This window comes from Danio rerio, chromosome 19 (assembly GCF_052040795.2).
Source record: "Danio rerio strain M-AB ecotype USA chromosome 19, GRCz13ab, whole genome shotgun sequence".
NCBI classification, from domain to species: domain Eukaryota; kingdom Metazoa; phylum Chordata; class Actinopteri; order Cypriniformes; family Danionidae; genus Danio; species Danio rerio.
Genome location: NC_141039.2, coordinates 11,148,300 through 11,169,325, shown reverse-complemented (window position 1 = coordinate 11,169,325; position 21,026 = coordinate 11,148,300). Strand labels below are relative to the sequence as shown.

Below are 21,026 nucleotides of genomic sequence, written 5' to 3'. Positions count from 1 at the left end.
ACTAATAGCCTACTGTAACATCTGCAATTATATTAAATAAATAAATAGATGCAACATACTGTATATGAACACATACAGACCTTTACAGACTTGATGTTACCAATTACCGATAAATTTTCACACAGCATACATTTAGTCCTTATTTGGGTACAAAAACAACAGATAACATATAGCCCACAGTCAGTGCAAACCTCTCATCTGTATTTTTAATTTTTTTGTAACATGTAACCTCTGTTAGAAAGTAATTTTGTCATTCCAAGTTCATAATAGTCCAAAAGGCGATGATAATATTTAAAGCGGTTTGTTCATGTTTTAGGTTGGTGAAAGAATCATTCGCTCTTTTGTTTTATCCGGATTCTCATTTGTTTTTTCACACTTCACTCTCACGTCAGTTTCTGAAAGGATCGGATGTCAGAAGCACTTTAGTGATCACATGCACATTATTAACATCAGCTTAAGATGTTGGTTATTTCAAATATAGAAGGGCACACAAACGATCGCTCTCTGGAGAAAGTGAAATCACTCAAACTTTTAGACGGCCTCGTACAACAAAAATAGGACACAGCAGATTTAGTTAATCTTAGCTTGGTACAGACAACGACAAAGTTTGTCTGAGCTCAAATCAACCATGGTTTGTTATTATATGCATATAGTATTACGATGTAATGTCTCGGCTGTGTATTTAAAAATGGTGGTTTCTTTATTTTCATTCTCCTGCTTGTTTATGTGTGAGTGACGCTTATCTGTAAACCAATAGCGTTCAGCACTGCGCCTAGCTCTGCCTTTTGGTACCCTTTTGTCGTGCTAGGTACCCTTTGCCCAAAAAGTGGTACAGTTCGCTTTTAGGTACCTTTTGAAAGTGTTAACAGCCATAAAAGCATACTGAACCGTACTGTACCACTGAGTAAAAACAGGCCATTTAGAGCCTAAAATTATATCGGCCTTTAAAATCGTTCTAACTTACTAGGGGTGTGAGCCTACACTGGTCTCATTCTTTGGTTATGATTATCATGCCATCTATTTGATTTATTGCGACATCTTGGTGCATCACGGTGCACGTGATGACGATGCATTCCATAAAAAAATGTGATATTTTTAGCAACATAAGAATTTTTGTATTAAAATGTATCAGTTATAGATAAATTTATATTTCTATATTATTCGTAAGACAGTATTGTACTTTAATTTAAGCAGTCAGATATATAAACTGTACCTTTAATTTTTCCTGCTCAAAGAAAACACTCTTTTTGAATGTATCAAACTAAAGTACCTGCACAGAACAACATGAGCATTTCAGGAGCTCACATTTAGCTGATGACTAATTATAAAGCTTGTTTGGCATGCTGTCCCAGGAGAAAGCCCTGAGCTCATAAGATCATCATACCCAGGGCTCCCTCCCATTTGCAAGGCGAGAGGGGAGTTTGAGCTCAGGTAGATCTCGAGTACTCCCTTGCTGTAGTATCTAATGAACAGATAGTGATTGCTCTTAAGAGATAACTACTTACTAGGAGCATGTCTATGGTGCAAATTTGGATTAGTCAGTTAACTTAAAAAATTTTTGGACTGTCGGAGAAAACCAGGGAAAACGGGGGGAAACCCACGTGAGCACGGGGAGAATGAACCAGTGACGTTCTTGCTGTGAAGCAACAGTGCTAACCACTGGGCCTCTGTGCCATCCATCTAGGAAAGGAGGAAGAGTAGGGGTAGAAGGGGGATTGCTCAAAACGAAGATGTCTGTTGGAACTGTATGGAACTTAGGGTATTTATACTGGCTAAGGAATCTAATTGGTGAATCATAAATTGAATAATGCGAGACTGGCTGCAAGCATCATAAGCATGTGATGCTCTCAAAAGTAGTTTATAAAAAACTTACTTATAGCTAATAAACTAATGTAAAAATTATCCTTGCTTTTTAAGCGTTGTAGAGCGAGTTCTTAAGCACCTATGATTGGTCACACGCTCAACAAAAAAGGTTGTGATTGGCTCTGACAGTCAACGCTGATACATTGGAAAAACTTGTTTTTATGTTATTGCTGTAACAGCCAAGAGAGGAGATAAAACATTACCTCATGAATATGCCAGCAGGTCAAAGTGGCCACGGAGAGTGAGAGAGAGAGAGAGAGAGAGAGAGAGAGAGAGAGAGAGAGAGAGAGAGAGAGAGTTTAAGCTTAATTTTTTTCTGATGTACTTTCCTGTCAGTGAAAGACTGTCTAGCAAACTCCAAAGCAGTGAAGAAAGAAGAAACAATTAATTTTGATACCCCTATAACTTACCCTCATTAGTGTACTGGGTACATCTTGCTAGTACTGTTTATTTTATTTTATTTTTTTTTAGCACTTTTGTTATCAGAACTAATTTGATTCTTGATGGCACAGATTCAACAAGGTGGTCTTCAGAGATATTGGTTCATATTGAACTGATAGCATCACACTTTTGGACTGTTTTATTAATATTAACATTCCATCATTCATTAATTTTTTAGCAAAATGAACTGCCAACTTATCCAGCAAATGATTTACGCAGCGGACACCCTTCCAGCTGCAACCATCACTGGGAAATGCCCATACACTCTTATTCACACACATACACTACGGACAATTTACCTTACCCAATTCACCTATATAGCGCATGTTCGGGACTGTGGGGGAAACCGGAGCAACCCGAGGAAACCCATGTGAACAAAGGAAGAACATGCAAACTCCACACAATAATGCCAACTGACCCAGCCGAGGCTCAAACCTGTGACCTTCTTGCTGTGAGGCGACAGCGCTACCCAATGCGCCACTGCATCACCCAATATTATTAATATTATTATTATTTAACTTTTTTTTTTTTTTTTGTCAGCTGTACATTCAAGATGTGAAACTCCTAGGGCTAAAACAAATGACTATATTTATATCCATTATTCTCCATTATATTAACTTGTTGATTTATTCGACTTGAATAATTTTATACAAAAATTCATAATTTTCATTCATTTATTGTCCTTCAACTTAGTCCATTATTTATCAGGGATCGCCACAGCAAAATAAACCACCAACTATTGCGTTATATGTTTTACGCAGTGGATACCCTTCCAGCTGCAACCCAGTTCTGGGAAACACACATACACTCTTGCATTCACACAGACACTCCTATATTAAGGCCAATTTTGTTTTACCCAATTCACCTAGAGAGCATGTCCTGGAGCACCCAGAGGAAACCCACGCCAACACTGGGAGAACATGTAAGGTGACAGTGCTAACCACTGGACCACCATGCTGCCGTGTTCATAATTTTACTTTAGATCATTTTATTTAACTTTGCAACTTAAAGTACAACTTTAACAAGAATTAACAAGAGGATGTTAATGAAGTAAGGTTGTTCTTAATCTGAATCAAGTTAACTAATTAATTAATTTCACTAGGCTACATCATGTAAACATTAACAAATGCAGTTATGTGTTTGTTACAGTGGTTCTAAATTCCAGTCCTCGCACCCTAGCGCATGATGGAATATTATGCCAATTTCTCTTATTTAACACTAGCTATAACCAGCTTGTTAGATTAGAGCTCTATGCATGAATTGTGCTCCGATTGACAGTGTCTCAATTGTTGCTTGCTCAGAACAGGAAATATTTGCTTTTCATCAGATCATTCATGCTGCCTCACGAGTCCACTTTGAAGGGCACTAGATGTTAGAACAAATGTCTGTAGTCTTAAGAAAACTATACAAATTGTGCGCAGCATTGGATCACCTAACTTAGCCAGTGTTTTCTCAAACACTCATTCAGTTGAAAATACACCACATGAACAACTTGTCTTAGATGACAGTGGATGCAATGGCTGAGCAACTTTACCAGACTAAAACGCATACTGTATGGTGGCTTTGCCTTCTCTAAAGGTCCATCATTCATTATAGTGCCTGTACTTTATGGTGTTCATGCATCATGCTTGCCGTGATGTAATAAATCAAGCCACATGATAAATAAAGTAATTATCAGCGTTGACTCAGTCGTTATGTCGACAAATAGTAGCAGAATCTCCCATTCCAACATATCCCAAAGGTGCTCTATTAGATTGAGATCTGGTGACCGGTGATGCTATTTGAGACCAGTTTGAGATGATGGTAGTTGTTATCGCAAGATGCTTAAAAAATGGATGCCATAGAAGAACCATTTGGGTTGCATTTTAATGAACAGTTTTAAAAGAATGATTTTGTCTTTATTGTGGAAAAGAACTAAAAATATACCACTAAACAGAACGTTTTTTAATGTGAAAACTAAAACTTCTATCTAAAAGATTATTTTTGTCACCATCAATGCCAATATCCAGTAATAAATGGATGGATATGACCAGGAACAACACTCAGATGGGCTGTGGTGTTTAAATGTTGCCCAATTGGAACTAAGGGGCTCAAAGTGTGCCAAGAAATATGAACCACACCATTACACCACTAGCAGCAGCCTGGTCTGTTGATGCAAGGCAGGATGGGTCCATAATTTGATGTTGTTTACACTCAATTTTTACCCTTTACGGTTTGAATGGATTAGATATCAAGACCTGGCAACCCTTTTGCAGTCGCTACTGTCCAATTTTTGTCAGTCCTTTCAAATTGTAGACTAAAGGCTGGGACACACCAAGCTGATGTCGATAAGTGACAATTACTGTGATAATTGTGCTACATTCTTCTTTGTTTACGGTTCGTGTGTGCACGTCGGAACTTCCAATTTCTCTTTGTTGTATGAGAAAACAGATTACTGCCACCTATGGGTGTGGAAAGACACATCCTCTCCTGCATGCACAGAACATGTGCTCTTGTTTCAGTCAGCTGCTGTCTGTTTGGTGTGTTCACGGACAGCTTTTTGGTCCATATGGGGGCAAATGCGAGCTGACAATGACTTTGTGTGTTCCAGCCCTAAGTTTCCTGCTGCTTCCTGTGGGACCGGTCTGGCTTTTTCTCCTATAGTCACGTCTGCATTAAGGTTGGATGTGTTGTGTTTTTAGAAATGCTCTTTTGCTGACCTTGTTGTAATGAGTGGTTATTTTTTGAGATGCTGCTTCCTTTTTATCAGCTCAAACCTGTCTGGCCATCCTCCTCTGACCCATCATCAATGAACTTTCGCCCACTGAACTGCCACTCACCAGATGTGATTGTGTGTGTGTGTGTGTATAGTACAGTATGTGTGTATAGTGCTCATTATAAATGAGTAAACCCCTCACAGATCTTTCTTTCTTTGTATTTTCTATAAGATGCTTTACAATAATATATTTGTGAATATACATTAGATTAGCCAGTCTCAAAGCCAAATCTTGAATAAAAAAAGCTGTAAAAAGCTTTGTCAAACCAAAAAACTGTAAACTCAAATTGATATTACGGGGAAAATACTAAATAAAACTTTTATAAACAATGAAAATATCTATCTATCTATCTATTTATCTATCTATTTATCTATCTATCTATCTATCTGTCTGTCTGTCTGTCTGTCTGTCTGTCTGTCTTTAAGAAGTTTTAATAAACTTTGTAGTTTGTATTTTTATTTATTTATTTTTTAAATATCTATTCCTAAAGATGTTTGATCACCAAACTGTAATTTTAACGGATATAACTGTTTAATAAATCTGCTTCATAGAGATTGTCAAAATAGAAAAATATAAATATAATGTTGTTTGAGATCTCAAATTTCTGTTGCAAATGCCAATTGCACTTGCTGTTCTCTCGTAAATTCAACCCCATCGACATGGTCATCTCCTCTCTGCGTCTCAAATACACCGACATACATGGCAAACCACTGAACAAACTGGTAACAGTAGAAAAGCTGTCCATATGGAGGTAACCAGTCAGTTGCTTTGTGCGAAAAGTTACGGCATCATGCCGCCGCATATTTTTCAAAAATTAAATGCAGCCATACATACTTCTGGCTAAATAATTCACATAATCTCCAGAAATATATAAAGGGTTACAATTTCAGAATAAACCTATGTTGTATAAAAACTAGATTTACTTCAAGTACCCCTCAGATGACAAAGAAACGTTATTTTGTTTTAATGATTTCTGATATTAGATCTGTATTTCCCCATTTGGGGTTATGTGCACCATATATTTTTAGCATGTTTTTATGATTCCATTACACTGCTCCCCAGGGATTTCCTCTGCTTTGAATGAGGTGGAGATGGTCTATTCTTGAATAATCCGGAAAGTTTTGGTACTTAAAGCAAACACATACTGAATTATATTTTATTAATTATCTTATTTTTTTATTATCTCATTTAAAAAAGGTCAAAACAAAATGTAATTAAAAACAACATGACTTGGATATGTACTTTATATTTATCTCAGATTCTCCGATGAGCGATTATTCCAAATTTAGATGCAAAATTAATTTATGGAAAGTTTTATTAAACTGAATAAGCATGAAAACAGTAGACACAACATTTCACAGGATATTCACAAATGAGATGGACAAAGGGTGTGTTTAGAACTCTCTCTGTGTTATAATGGTTATTCCTGATTAAATGAATACCATAAAAATAAACTTAAACAACCAATCCAGAAGGAAGTATATCTGAAACTTACAACAACACATATTTCTGTAATGTTTTTCTGATTTGCAAACATGTAGATTTCAAACTCTAGTGGATTTGTCATTTGAAACATAACAAACTGTTCCCGAAGCAACATATTTCAGGTTTTAGAACTATGTAGTCTTTGGCACATACTGTATTTCCAGTAAGCCTGGTTGGGTTTTTGGCAACTGTGCTTGCGCTGCTTTGGACTGGTTGTTCATGAAAATCCTTGCAGATCAGCAGTTTCAGAAATATTTTGACCAGTCTGTTTAGCACCAACAACCATGCACTGTTCAAAGTCATTTAAATCTAAATTCTTCTGCATTCTGATGCTCTGATTAGATCATCAAGTTTGAGTTTATGCCAGTTGAACAGATTTAGACTGAACAGATATTTGCACTGACGAACAGATGATCCTAATAAAGTCTTTGGTAAGTGAGTACAAGATCAACAGCAAAAGTAAAGTTGCGAGAAACTCTTGAAACCGTTGCTGGAATGTATTGAGTGAACCACGTTGGCTTAATTTAACATGCATTACTCATTCTAATGCCAGTCAATCAAGGCTTAAAGTGGAGAGCACATCAATCACTAAAGATTCACTATGCACACTGGGGTGCATACTGATTGTGCCAAATCTTGTCTTTGTGATCTCCAAGTCTGCTTAATAAATGGTTTGTGATAGTGGCTGTTTAGATTTGAGTAATGCATATCTGCTTATTCCCAGACCCTTGTTCAGTTTCATTAGCATTTGTGATGAAACTGACCGTTTGATCGTTTTTGAGCGATAACACTCGATACTACACAGTTGAATTTGTGTGAATCCCAAATTGTAGGAAATCTAGCTGAGCAGCTGCCAGTTTCATACGCCAGTGAGCGAGACGGGCCGCTCCACTGATGCTGGGGAAAGTTATCGCTTCAGGTCGCCGAACCGAGATGGTAGGGTCCTGGCAGGCTGTCAGTAAATTTAGTGTTACAGCCAAACATAACAAAGATATAACACCCGTTGGTGGGATTTTGTGGCATCTTTAATCTGGCTGCAAAACTCATAACTGTGTATGCGTAATTTATTAATGATGCAGTCGTAGCCATCTATAAAGCGTGCATATATTTTGCATTTATTAGTGGATAAAGAAGAGGAAGGCCATAAAAGCAACAGTGCAGAGAGCGCATTAGGCATAGTTTTAAAATTGTGATATTATTCAATACAAGGCTCATTAAGCATCCAAATTAAGACAACAGATTTGATAGATCGTATTACATAGAGAGTAGCGATATCACAAGTTTTGGGGTTTTTCTAGCAAGTTGCTTTTGAACCTCATCATGTGCCTGACCTTACACCTAAAGTTAATGCAACGTGAATAAAATGCATTACTTCACAGTACACTCTTGGTTGCCAGATGCTCATTTAAATACAGGTGGTTGTGTGAACGCAAACAGATTCATGTAAAATGCTGGATCTACAAAATCAACATACACTCACTGGCCTCTTTGTTTGGGACAAATTACTAGTACCCCTTTTGCCTTCAGAACTGCATTAATCTATACCTTCGTGGCATAGATTCAACAAGGTACTGGAAATACTCCTTAGAGATTTTGATCCATATTGACATGATAACATCACGCAGTTGTTGCACATTTGTCAGCTACACATCTATGATGCAACTTTCCAGTTCCACCACATCCCAGAAGAGGTCTGGTGACTGTGGAGGCCAGTTGAGTACAGTGAACTCCTTGAAACCAGACTGGTATCTTCTACTCAAAACAGCCCGTCTGGCACTAACCACCATGCCACTTTCAAAGTCACTTACATGACCTTTCTTCCCCATTCTGATGCTCAGTTTAAACTAAAGCAGATCGTCTTGACTATGTCTACATGCCTAAATGCATTGATTTGCTGCCATGTGATTGGCTGATAAGACATTTGCATTAACAAGCAGTTGGACAGGTGTACCTAATAAAGTGGCCAGTGAGTGTATAACATGAATTCATCTTGTTTTAAATAACAATATTGATAAGAAAACCACAGTTTAATTTTCTCTCCCTTTTAATTTTCTGTTCGCCCATTAGAAATGGGAAAAGGCCAAATTTTCTAATCGACTCCATTAAATTTTTAAATAAATAGTTTTAATATCTTTCAGCTTTTGCTGTGGAAATTGGTCACATAAGCATGCAATTTTAGTCTGGTTTGTTCACTGCTGAAATGTTAGTGTTATGACTACACTGTAATGAGAAAATGTGGTTTAATCTGCATCACTGTAAGATGTGCTGCAGCCTCACTATACCTAACCTTTAAGATACATCCTCATTGATTAAAAATATAGATAATAGATGGAAATGTCACATATGCAGTGAGTACTGCATAGATTTACTGAATCCTCTTTTTTTCAGCAAAGTCTCTCTCTCTTTCTCTCTATATGTATATATACAGTACACTATATGTGTGTGGATGTGTTTTTTTCGCATCAGAAAAATGAATGGCACAGTATGGCCCACTCACAGATAACTGGTGGATGTCATCAGGGACAGTTCTATTAGAAATACTCGACAGCTCCATGATCGACTGCAGCCTTGGAGATTGCAGTGATGTGTCCTGATGTGTTAAATGCCGTCTAAAATCGGTTACATCAGCACCATCATCCTTGTGCATGTCATTTTACAGCTGTATTTGCTGAATTCTTCTTTCACAGAATGTAGCATTGCCACCTTTGTTGCTGTTATAACCACTTTTTTTTACCTAAAATTCTACAAATAAGTGCATGTTGCAATTTTATTTACCCTAGTAATTTATTGTGCATTCAAATCATTTATTTATCTTTGCAATTAAAGCATTAAATAATTATACAACATATATTTGTTTTATTCCAGTATAATACCATTTTATAATAGTGTTGTTATAAGTTAGGGAGCACAATCAGTATTATAATTAAAATAATTGTTTGCTTATTAGCACACGTATTACTAGCATAATGGCTAATTATTACAAATAAAGCACAAATGAATTCCTTATTCTGCTTGATCATTTTCTAGTTCCCTCAACCCTTTTCATAACAACACAACTGCTAAAGCAACTGCTTACTAATTGTAGCTAATTAATAATTGTATTGTTTATATATAGTTTAATAATAAATATTCTACACACATATATGTTTGTAATGCCAGGCTGCTCTTAATATGAAACATGTTTTGTAGGAATGTGGAAGTTAAAATACCATTAAAGAAAATTTTTATAAGGAGAGTACTTTGATGGACATTTTTAAAAAGGTACCACCAGGAAGAATCCTAAATTATTTTTGAAAAACTGAACTGAAAAAACATGTTTAACTTTGAATATATTTTTGTGTGAATTTAATTGATATCTATCCCATATATTTGTCTAAATAACTTTTTATAGTAATACGAATTTATTTATATCATGTAATATTTTTTGTACATCCATTTTGCCATTAAATATCAATAAGTTGCTGATGTGGCAATAAAAAATTATAAATAATAAATGAATAAATAACTAAATAAATATTTGTAATAATTACTATAAACTTATCATAAATTATTATTATTAGTTTAATACAGTTTTAATAGTATTTATACTTTTTGTGGAAACACATTTTTTAACATAGCCTCATTCTGAAAACGTAGCCCTATACACATTGTTGGAGATTGCGAATTATGTAGCCAGAGCTATGTATGGCTTCATTTCGTCTTTAAAACAAATGCTACAGGGCGCTAAGACGCCCTTTCTTTTCATACTTACCAGCTGACTGCTTGCGTCCATGTTACCTGTTTGTTCAGTGGTACGTTGGTGGACTTGTGACACTGCGACGACGAGTTTCGAATCCAGCAAAGAAGGGTTCCAGACTGCAAATAAGATTAAAAAAAGGCAAAAAATTAAATAAGTAAATAACAGGGTGAGAATGTGGTAAAATCTGAAAATCAGGCTGCCACCAGGGCTTTTCTTTTTCTGGATTGCTTTTGAAAACACTGTCGGTTGGGTTTCAGGAAGGGGGTTGGGCAGGTCAATTGGTGCTTTTGAAAACATGATCGTTTGGGTTTAGGGAAGGAAGAGGGTGTCTCAGTCAGTTATTCAGTCGACAGCTACCTCTGGTGGATTTGCGTGAATACAGCAGGTGCGAATGGTACTTGCAGGAGAAATTGGAGAAAGCGTAGACAGCGGCCTCTGGTGGATTCAGGAAAACACAAACTGCAAAAAAAAAAAAATACATCCTGGGATGCATTTGGTGCTCTCTAGACATGTCTATAGGGGTACATATTCAGAATGAGCCTAGGTTGCATTTTTTCCAAAGCCTTCATGTATAATGGATTATAGATACATGCCTAATGCCTTATAAACAGCATTACAATGTGTTGTTTTATCTGAGAAATGATTAACAACAGTAAAAATATTCACTTAATTTTATCCACTTTAGTTTACATTGAAATTCATTAAGAAAACCCCCCATAAAATTGAAGAATTATTCAAATAGGCTTCATAAAGTTTCTTTTTTGCCAAAATGATGTTTGCTATGTTTTGTTTTTGCATTAGAGATAAGAATGAGAAATTAATGCGTTATGTAAATAAAAATTTTCAATTTGCTTTCATCAAAATGTTACTCATTTTTGCATTTTGGTGTGAAATATGAAAAGGTTAATTGTCATAAATACTTCACCATTTTACAATTTACCATTTTTGTAAGTAAGTAAGTAAAGGTTTATTTATATAGCACCTTTCACAGACATTAAGTCACAAAATGCTTTACAATAAAAGAAAACCAGACAACAGGTCAAAGAAAACATTAATAAAAGAAAACATCAAAACAAGCACAAAAACACCAATGTAAAACCAGCTCAACATACTGGTAATTAAAAGCTTGAACAAAAAGATGTGTTTTTAAATGTTTAAAATTACTCTATTTCTCATGTATAATGTCATTTTTACAAAGAAAATGTTGTAAAAAAAATTGCAAACTGAATGCATTTTATTTCTTTTCCTGAATTTGAAATGGTCTTGTAAACCAGTGCCTGACCCTGTTTAAGTGTGAGAGTTTCATCTGCATGCTGTAGTGGGCCCCGAGGCCCCCGGCCGGCCTGCAATTCCCAGCAGCTCTTTTTAAGAGCCCGTGTCTGAGCCAGCTAAATATCAACTCATTAGCTCAGGCAAATGGGACTGCAATATAAAAAAAAACAAAGAGAAAAGAAAGAATACTGAATCCATTTAAGCCCTGGTGAGAAGCACAAGAACTGTTAGACTGGGAGAGTTTGTTAGTATGTTTGCCTGTTTTTTTTTTTTAATATCAGGACTTCTTGCTACTGTCCTTGGACTGTCCTCATATTTCTTGTTTCTCCCCTCACGGTTTCTTTCCCCCTCTCTTGCTCTTTGATTTTATTATTTTTTTGGTATGTCTGTTCCTCCCTGTCTGTGGCCTATATCTTTTGCGTTCCCTCTTTCCTTCAGCTCGCAACCTCGTTCACCTTCTGTAATCTGTAATTTATCAAAAAAAGCTGAATTTGGCTCCTATGTTCCCAAGCCTCTCTTTAAATCCAATTAAAGAAATCATTGTTAAGAATACTGGAAAACAAGGTCAAAGCGATGCCTGTTGATTGCAGAAACAGCAGAAAGAACTGTCATGTGCTGATTCATATTCTTGGATGCTTGGAGCTTCACGGATACCGTAACACCCTTTTTTTTTTCCTTTCCATTTTTTTAACACCTCATTTACAATAACAATATGCTTTTCATCACGCCTTTCTTTTGTAAATACAGAAGATTGCGCCAGAGCCCAATCAACTGAGGCATTCTAATACCAACAGTGCATCATTTGAAATTTCGCCTCCTGTGACTTCGTTGTTCTTCGGGGCTTGCTCGTCTTCAGGTACAATGTGCTCCTTCGCAGCGACACGCTCTTGAAGAATATGCATGAAGTAATGCGTCTGTGGTGCAATAAATTGCAATTCTGTGCTCCTCATGCCGGTGGACGTGTGCCAAACTGTGTGGAAGAGCGAATAAAGATGTCGTTTCATGAAATGACAGGACTTGACTTCGCCAGGTGGGTGCCTGAAAGCGAAATGGCAATTTACACCTAGGAACTAATGATGGAATTACTGTACGCAAAACAAATACGTGATCAAAAATTAATTTTACGCTCTAAAGATTGGCTTGCTTGTCGAGGTGTGCTTTGAAATTAGTTGCATAGAGCAGTGGTTCCTTATTTTTTGCCCGAGATCCCCTTTTCCCTTGGAGATGTGTATATTATTATATATGTTTTTAATTCTCAGGTTCTGCAGGTTGCAATGTCCCGAATTTTCATTGCCAAACTTAAGCCAATTGTAATAATCTGTTTCGGTTCAATTTGGAATTTCCCCAAGCAACGCAGAACCCAGGGGATCAGAGTGAGTGCTCCGACTCACCCCACCCCCACTCCACCCCACCCCACCCCCCATTTCACATTTAGTGAAGCTTGTTTATAAAATAATTTAGTGTTCATATGATTGCTTGCGACTGGATCTGCATTATCCAATTCTCAATGCACCAATCAGACGACTTCTAAGCTACTACAATTACCCTGGGTTACGTACCACTGCTATCTTAGTTTTGAAGAATCCCCCGCATCCACCCCTACTCCTCCTCCTTCCTAGATGGGTGACATGGTGGGCCAGTGGTTAGCACTGTTGCCTTACATCAAGAACGTCTCTTGTTCCAGGCTTTACCAAACCAGCAGACGTTTCTGTGCAGAGTTTGCATTTCTCCCTGTGCTCACGTGGGTTTCCCCCGGGTTCCCTGGTTTCCTCCCACCGTCCAAAATCATGCAACATAAGTTAATTGACTAATCCAAACCGGCGCTATAGACATGCTCCTAGAAAATAGTTATCTCTCAAGAGCAATCACTAGTTGTTCATTGGTTACTACAGCAGGGAAGTTCTCGAGATCTACATGAGCTCAAACTCCTCTCTCGCCTTGCAATGGGAAGGAGCCCTGGGCTCGAGAATCTTATGAGCCCAGGGCTCTCTCCTAGGACAGCATCCCAAACAAGCTTATAATTAATCATCAGCTAAATGTGAACTCTTGAAGTAATATTATCAAACAAACGGTATATTTATTACTATAGCCCCTTTCACACAGTGATACCGGTAAATATCCGGAAAATTTCCGGAACGACTTTACCGGTATATTCAAAAAAGCGCTGTTCACACAGGCGAGGACGTTACGGAAATTTTCCGGAAAAGAGCATTCACACATCCATTCCAAAATACCGGTAAATTCTGACATCATTCACCACAAATGAGCTTTAAACGGCTGCGCTTGTATTTGTAAACATTTGACTAAATTACAGACTCTGTGGATGATCAATATTGTGAACAACTTTCGCAGGATCACTTTCGCATGTCGAGATGTTCATAATATGTGCGTGTTTAGGCGCTCACAGGCTGTTTCACAGGCACACGCAAAGCTTGAAGGTAAACAAACAACGGCTTATCATAAGCATCTCATCGATGATTATTTACACAGTTGGCATTAAGAAGAACATATAAACGTGATCTGACTAACTTCTAGCAGCTAAATGTGTCTGGAAAAATATTCAAAGGCTTTTATCCTCACAAACCGCGCTGACGTAAATGCGTCTGACTGTTGTGATTGGCTAAAGCAGACGTCTCACGTCAGCACGTTCTAGACGTGCACGCGCTTATTACGGGAATCTTCCTTCTGCATTCACACAGCGCAGCATTCCGGCAAATTACCGGTAATGTTACAACTTCTCTTTCCGGAAAATAGCCAGAACGAATTTACCGGTATTTTCAAAAAGGACCTGTTCACACATACAACCTTTCCGGAAATTTGCCGGCAATTTTCCGGAAAGGTCTGTATGTGTGAAAGGGGCTTATATCTAGATTAGGGCTGGGTGATAAAATCCTTTTTTTTTTTGGTCAGTCAGATGATAAAATGAACTTAGGCAACATGATCGTTCTTCTAATTGTCCTGTTAAAAAAAAAATGATGTGACCCCCACAGAGCTCGCTGAGGCTACCTTGTGGACCATAGAGGATGGAGGTGCTCAGATGCTAACAGACCTGCGCATCAGCGTATGACTTGGTATTTTTTAGGTGTGTGTATTACCAAACGCAGCCTCAACCCTGTTGCGAGGGACAAGGTTGGGCCTGAGTGAGAGGAAGCCATCTTTAGCTGCATGAAATTCCATCTCTGTCAGAGCAGGGGCCCTGCAGTGCCGTGAAAAGCAGTTCGGTCTTGACAGAATTTAATTTGTTTTTCTTCACTTTTCCCCTCTTTTTCCTTTTGGGTTGAGGCTGTGCAATATGTTGCTAAGAGGATGTTTGTGTTGGGAGGGGATCTTCAGCTTGATTGTGAATCCAAAGATAACACCTCGCTATAGAATCCTTTTCCTCGGAGAAGGTTATTGCGCCGCGCAGAGAGCACTTGTGTGTGTTCTTTTGCACTAGCAAGACCGAGGGGACAGCGGCTTACGTCAAGGTTCCTCTCTGTAATGCATTCAGTGAATGGGGTCTGTGCTCTGCTAATTATCTAAAGTAATTAACAGCAGGTTTTCAAGGTATTGCATATTATTATGTCATTAGAACTCTCCAGCGTGGAGGCGAGCGGGAGACAGTGGTGGACTCGGCAACCTTTGGAGGTACCGTGGGTGGACATTTTCGCGTGTGTTGCATTGTACAATGATATCACAGTGAACTCTGTGTTATAACCACATATAGCACTGTACGCAGTGAAATAGGAACTTTTGAAAAGGGCAGGGGGATCCATCTTTGTTGAAGTCAACATGAAATGAAAATTGACCTTATTTACTTGCCTGATGCACATTTCTGCTCATGTTTTACATGATTCATCGATGCATGTTATTCAAAAGAAAATACGTTTCTGTATTCACATCTTTTTGGCATATTTGTTTTCTTATTTTGTCTGTATATGCTTTCATCAAAATGTAATAATTTGATCCATCTACAAAATGACTTTTTTCTGTTGATGGCTTCAATTCCCAACCTCATGTCCCTATTCTGATATGTAAAACCCACTATTTACAATCCAATCAATTCCTATAGATGAAATGAAGTACTGCCATATTCTAAAAAGTTCTCATAGATTTTTTTGTTGGAAATATTTTTCCCTAGCACAAATTATTCTCACACACTGTTTGCACTGAAGGTGCCAAATAAACTATCAATAGGTTTTAGCAATGTCATAGATCAGGGGTCACCAAACCTTTTCCTGTAGGTCCGGTGTCCTGCAGATTTTAGCCCCAACCCTAATCAAACACACCTTAACAAGCTAATCAAGGTCTTACTAGGTATACTTGAAACACCCAGGCAGGTGTGTTGGGGCAAGTTGGAGCTAAACCCTGCAGGGCACCGGACCTCCTGGAACGAGATTGGTGACCCCGTCATAGACAAACCATTTTTGGAATCCTACAAACTATTAAATATATATTTATAAAAAAAAAATTAATAGTAAGGAAAACATTTTTCTACTTCATTGATGTTATAGAGTGCGGCAGGTGGCTCAGTGGTTAGCACTGTCGCCTCACAGCAAGAAGGTCGCTGGTTCGAGTTTGCATGTTCTTCCCATGTTTGTGTGGGTTTCCTCCGAGTGCTCCAGTTTTCCCCACAGTCCAAAGACATGCAGTATTGGTAAAATGAATAAACTAAATTGGCCGCAGCAATGTTTCGTCTAGGATTTTTTTCCAGCTATGGCGGCTGGCCGTTTTTAAACAGATCTACCAACTACCTGTGGCGTTATTATTGCAATGACAAATGTCGTGAGCGCCCATAGAGGCAACCTATGCAGCAGAATAGAGAAGGTGCCGTCCGCGACACCTCCCTCACCACCCGCATCCTCAGTTATGTCCGCGACACCTCCCTCACCACATGCGTCCTTAGTTACGTCCGCGACACCTCTCTCACCACCCGCGTCTTTAGTTACATCCGCGACACCTCCCGCATCCTCTGTTATATCCGTATATCTGTAATTAGTCATTTAAGTTAATTTAATGAAGAGACCACATAGAGTTGTCAATTTTCCATTACTCAAATGAACTGAGGGAATCACTTTCCTCAAATCATTTAAGTAGTCTCAGCTTATTAGAGTTTACAGTGTGTGGGTGTTTTCCAGTACTGGATTGCAGCTGGAAGGGCATCCACTGTGCAAAACAAATGCTGGATAAGTTGGCGGTTCATTCCACTGTGGCAACCCCTGATGAATAAAGGGACTAAGTCGAAGGAAAATGAATGAATGATGTTAAAGATAAAACCAAAATGCCAACAAAGAGTCTGAGTGACAGCAAAATCTACTGAAAATGTCTTTTTGGGCTTTCTGGCACCTTTATTTTCTCTTGTTGAATAACCCCTTTCACTTAGAATTGGAGATAAATGAGTCATGACTGTCATCTCTTAACATTTACTGTACATTTTGGCTTTCTTAAGAAACTGTCAGGATCTGTGAATGATGAAGGCCTTGTGCTGTTTGATAGGACATGGCGGACACCACCATAAGTAAGCATGTTAGACAGCGCTGCACAACACAAAGACACGGATATACCCACATCCCTTGCAGCAACAACAGCGAAAAAAAAAAGTCCCGCAAGGCTGGCGACTTACACAACATCCAGGTCTTTCACAAAAAAAGAAGCTTTGATGGTGAAGTCAGTGCCGCCCAGACATTGGAAATGGCAATGGAAGAGGTCCATGGTGGGCTTTTCAGATGCTGATGTATGACATGGGGCTACCCGCATTAGCATCCTTTATATATTTATTTATTTATTTATTTAGCCCAGGAGAGTCATTTCAGATAAGTGCTTCTCTATGAGAAGCGCTGCACTGCAGACCTATGATCTGAACAAGTGACCATCTGTTCAGCCCTCCATTTCTTTCCACAACAAGCAACTTGCGCATGTAAAAAGAAATCTGCAAGCTACTCAAAACGCACCGCACAGATGCTACAGTGCCATACCGGAATATTTATAGGGGTTCATTGAGGAACGCTGAATGATTTTTTTACAGTCATTGAAGACTGATGAAAGTGTGCTGCTGTAAATTCACCTGCAGCAAAATCCTCATGAGGGGGGGGGCAGCTGAAAAGGGAATGATCTCGGAGATATCATTTAGAGATAGAATTTTATTTAAAGATGCATTATTAACACGAACATGAAACATTCATTATCTGAGGGAAAGAAAAAAAACAAAGGTCAGTCCGCGGATACCCAAATCACTACCAGTGCTTGGATTTAGAGATTTGCAGGAGCACAAATTGCTGCTTTGAAAACATCGCAATTTTGGATGTAGAATACCTGGGACTAAAAGAGCGATACGTTCTTGTTAGCTTTGTGAAAAGATCCTCTTTTGCCAAGTCATACGTGGGCAAGCCATGAGGACTAGAAAAGCAGATTCCCAGCCAGTCAATTTTTCAGAGTCAGTGCACAAATTTACTGCCACGTATGCTACTACCTCAAGCTGAACCACGCTGAAAAGAGCCTGCTTGTTGAGCAGCGAGTAGCTCTTATTTGATTTTTGCCCTTCACTTACTTTGACAAGTTCTTGTTTGTAGTTCTAAAAGACCAAAAGAACAGTTCCCTCAAGTTTTGTCATTATTTACGCACCTATTGTTTGAAATCCATGTCATTTTCTTGATTCGGCAGAACGCGAAAGGTGAGTTTCTAAGAATATCCTGCGTCATGTATTGAAAGTGAATAAAAACTGGGGCTGTCAAGCTCTGAAATGATAAAAGAAACGGAATAAAGCTAATATAAAAGTGATCTGCAGACAGAAGCTAATAGTAATGGACAGGAAGTCAGGAAGACTCAAGATCTGAATAACAAGAATCACACAAGAACCTTTGATTTCTTTAATGGATCAAACTATTAATTAAAATAGTTGGAGTAAAAAGACAATCCTGGGTTTTTTATTGTTAATTCCAGTGTTTAAGTTATCCTAATATTGATTTAATTTTATTTATTTTTTGTTGGCTAAATGACCTTTTGTTATATAAATTAAAGACATGTACATCTGAAATGTTCACAAAGGAACTAGAATCAAACTAAGGTATTGTAAATCGAAATCTCACATTCATTCATTTATTCATTTTCTTTTCGGCTTAGTCACTTTATTAATTTGGGGTCGCCACATCGGAATGAACCGCCAACTTATTCAGCATATGTTTAACACAGTAAATGCCCTTACAGCTGCAACCCATCACTGGGAAACACCCATTCACCACACACATACACTATGGACAATTTTAGCTTACCTAATTCACCTGTACCACATGCCTCTGGACTGTGAGGGAAACCGGAGGAAACCCACGCGAAACATGGGGAGAACATGCAAACTCCACACAGAAATGCTAACTGACCCAGCCGAGGCTCGAACCTTTATGCTGTGAGGTGATTACCTACTTCGCCAGAAATCTCATAAACATTCATTCATTTTTCCTTCATCTTAGTCCCTTATTTGTCAGGGGTCACTACAGTGGAATGAACTGCCAACTTTTCCAGCATATGTTTTAGGCAGCGGATGCCCTTCCAGCTGCTACCCAGTACTGGGAAACACTCATACACACTCATACACTACAGCCAATTTTGCCTATGCAATCAACTTACACCGCATGTCTTTGGATTGTGGGGAGAAACCCACAGGAACATGGGGAGACATGCAAACTGCACAGAGTAATGCCAACTGGTCCAGCCAGGACCTTCTTGCTGTGAGGTGACAGTGCTAACCACTGAGCCTCTCATGAAAATCTGTACAATAAATAAAATAACTTTTTTTTTTAAAGGCCTGCTCATTTATGCTTAGGATTACTAGCTGGCCTTCTTGAGCACCAGAAGCTGCCTCTACAGTACATATTGGAGAGCACTGATGTGCCAAGATCTGGTCGCCATGCAGAAAACGTATATTGCCTTTACAGTGCACCGCAGAAATCTCAAGACTTTTTCTCTTTGACTCATTTCTTCATGAGGTCACTCGGCCCAGAATGAGTCAATTCTACTGATCAACACTGAATGGATTTGCACTGTGAGATCTGCGTGTCAAGACTGAAATATTTTTGGCATCATACTCTTGGGGAAACGTTATAAACTCAACAAAAACACTGAACAAGCTTTTACTGTTTACATTTTTATATAATATACAGTAGGGTGCGGCACAGTGGGTAGCGCTGTCGTCTTACAGCAAGAAGGTCGCTGGTTCGAGCCTTGGCTGGGTCAGTTGGCATTTCTGTGTGGAGTTTGCATGTTCTCCCTGTGTTCACATGGGTTTTCTCCGGGTGCTCCGGTTTCCCCCACCAAAGACATGCGCCATAGGTAAATTGGGTAAGTTTAATTGTCCTTAGTGTATGTGTGGGAATGAGTGTGTATGGATGTTTCCCAGTGATGGGTTGCAGCTGGAAGGGCATTCGGTCGTAAAACATATGCTGGATAAGTTGGCGGAAAGAAAGCCAAAAAGAAAATGAATGAATGAATACAGTAGGGTTGTCGCGATAGCATTAGTTCATCTTACGATACTATACCATGCAGCTGAAGTATCATGATACAAAATAGTATTGCAATACTACTCAAATTATAAAGAAAATTGTCAGAAATACTATATTTTAGATGTTATTATAGGTCTACTTTTATTTAGTTCATGATTCCCTTATTATTGAAAAAAGTATTATTTGCACGTCACTTCACCTAAATGTATTAGTTTGTTTTGTTTATTTTTTAAATAGCTGACCTACAAAAAATACATTGAAATAAAGATACAAATTATACCAAATGAAAATTGTTACAAAAAGAGCATTTTTCCAACAAAATTAGGTTATATGAAGTGTCAAAATGTTTTAATGTTTCCTTTCGCCATTTTTGGTTTTTCATTTTTTTTTTCTCTCTAATTAGGTAACAATCCATAATAATTCATAATTTCACTTTGTGAGTCATTCTTTTAAAGAGATTTCTGTGGTTATTGTAGCTACTAAATCATATTGATAGGAACAGAAATGAACCGGTACACGGTTTACCGGTACTATGGTACGATATTATGGCTCCAAAATACAGGTGATGCCACTGTATTTGTAAATGGTAGTATCGTCATGAATGGTTTATCTACAATACATTATGTTGTATGTAGAAAAGTCACTAAAATGCTCACGTTTGTGCAACAAAAAATTTTTTATTTAGAAGTCACACCTTTTATGGTAGCCTATTGCACGTTTTCTAACGCTTCAGTTCGTACGCACATCTGAATCAGGTAATTTCTCTTCCTGTAAATATGCTTTATTAGCAACCGCAACAGTCTCTTTAAAAGAACGACTCACAAAGTGAAATGTTAAATTACTTTGGATTCTTACCTGTAAAGACAAAATAATAAAATAAATAAATGAAAAACCCAAAATAGCAACAGGAAACATTGAAACAATTATTAACCACTTCACATAGCCTATTTTTTGGAACAGTGCTCCTTTGTAACACATTTCATTCTATATAATTTGTGT

At 38.0% G+C, this 21,026-nt stretch overlaps 1 protein-coding gene and 1 long non-coding RNA gene across 14 annotated transcripts in view; one reads left to right on the top strand and one right to left on the bottom strand.

Annotated features, from left to right (window-relative positions):
• Positions 1–21,026, top strand: part of grin2da (glutamate receptor, ionotropic, N-methyl D-aspartate 2D, a) — a 257,377-nt gene that overhangs the window by 98,842 nt on the left and 137,509 nt on the right. The gene's annotated exons all lie outside the window — the stretch shown is intronic.
• On the bottom strand, positions 10,555–15,990 carry LOC147832474 (uncharacterized). The gene is made up of 3 exons (XR_015516527.1): positions 15,915–15,990; positions 14,417–15,767; positions 10,555–13,639 (listed from the first exon to the last, which is right to left on the bottom strand). It is a non-coding gene; the product is annotated as an uncharacterized LOC147832474 (long non-coding RNA).